The 1,826-nt window shown below is 46.2% G+C and overlaps 1 pseudogene; it reads left to right on the top strand.

Moving 5' to 3' along the window:
* The first annotated feature begins 609 nt into the window (after window positions 1-609).
* Window positions 610-789, top strand: LOC126532592 (U2 spliceosomal RNA; annotated as a pseudogene).
* Window positions 790-1,826: the final 1,037 nt, after the last annotated feature.

The following is a 1,826-nucleotide window of genomic DNA, read 5'->3' as shown; positions in this document are numbered from 1 at the left end:
TCAGGGCCATTCCCTAGATGACCAGCGAAGTCATGTATGGGGACCCCTTAATGGTGAAGTGTCCATGGTCGTGTATCATACGCCGTATGCACATAAATGGAAGGCGAAGCTCGACTATTCTCTCCTCCACGATTCTGAGCTTCGGAAGATGATGAGGCACTGTGGGGTATATACATAACCATGTATTGTTGCAAAACGCGGCATGACAAATTTTAGTCACGAATCCCGGCACGTAGAACAGACACGCGCCTCACCGCACTCTGAGGGCACACACTACTTCACCGTAGCCAAGGCGATCGTGCCTTGGTCGACGTCCCGCAGTACAGTAATGGTAGTGGGGTCACTCGAAAGCCACAAGCGGTCACACACAACACAAGCCACACCAAATTGGTTCCGCACAAACACCCTCCTTTGCTTATATTTGTATACACATTTGTTTATATTTATAACATTCAAGTGGACGACGGGACCACCGCCCCGAGGAGCCGGAGGAGTCTAGACACGCGTAACGTTTCGATGGGACCGCCATCGCGGCAGAGCCGAAGGAAACTAAAGGATATACGCAAGCGCTCCGAACGCCGACAAAGAGAGGGCGGTGCGAACTAAGACATGGCCGACGCGGGTCAAAGAGTACTATCTGTTCTTATCAGCTTAATATCTGATATGTGTTGTATTTGGGTCCAAGATGTTAAACGTACTTTTGCAAGTTGACGGATTACTTGAAGCCTGCTTCACCCCCGCCAGGGGTCGGCCCAGTATTGCACTATCCTCAGGATCGGCCCATGGTTTCTGGTCTACGGACATCGTTCCCTTTGAAACTAGCGATATACAGCTTCGCTGTAAAAACGATTTACGACACTCATAGCTGAGTGACGTCGGCATAGTGCAATGAAGACAGATAAAGAAAACATCAGTAGTGATGAAGAGAAGGAAAAAAATCATCACATGCCATTGCACTGCCGTGAAGGTGGATTACCAGCGAAGCTGTTCGCGACACGACACAGAGATGACACAGAATTTATATGAAAGGTATGAGCAAATTTTATTTCTCTTGAGCGGGGATGGTGCTCATCCCGTAGAAAGACACACGTACAGACAATTTTATTTTTGATCAGTGGTCTTGACTGGCGGCCCACACACACACACACACACACACACACACACACACACACACACACACACACACACACACACACACACACACACACACACACGCACACGCACACGCACACGCACACACACACATTTATTTGAGATCGGCGGCACACAAACGTAGACACACATTTTCTTGATCACTGTGCCTTAGTCGGTTTTCTTAGTAGGACTATGCTCGTATCATTCGCTTCTTTCTATGCAAAAGCTTCCACGTCTCATTACTTGGGTTCTCATTTATTGTCCTGATCGGTGGTCATCGTGACGCTAGGTATATGGACGCACATTCTCGTATCACCTCTGTTATTAAATGGCTAAGCATTTCTGTGCCTACGCAAAGAGAAATTCGTCAGTCCCGTAAGGCAATGAATGGCTTATACCCCCGTAAGCAAAAAAAAAAAAAAAGACATAGATACCTTAGTCCACTAACATTGACAATGGTGCCTATTTTAACTAATCTACTGAATATGCATATGCAAGTGCACGCAATGAGAATATGCATGCAATTAGACGTATGAGCTTTTGCATATAATGAAACGATCTCGCACAAAAATTCGGGAGCTCTTTTGAACAGTTAGATTTGTTCACGGACACGAAAGATCCACGGAACCCTAGCTATAAACAGCTTCGTTGTAAAATATATCTGCACCGAAATTTCGCAACACGTACACTAA

This window comes from Dermacentor andersoni, chromosome 5 (genome assembly GCF_023375885.2).
Source record: "Dermacentor andersoni chromosome 5, qqDerAnde1_hic_scaffold, whole genome shotgun sequence".
Classification (NCBI taxonomy): Eukaryota; Metazoa; Arthropoda; class Arachnida; order Ixodida; family Ixodidae; genus Dermacentor; species Dermacentor andersoni.
Note: the sequence above shows the minus strand (reverse complement) of the source record. Positions and strands in the feature narration are given on the sequence as shown.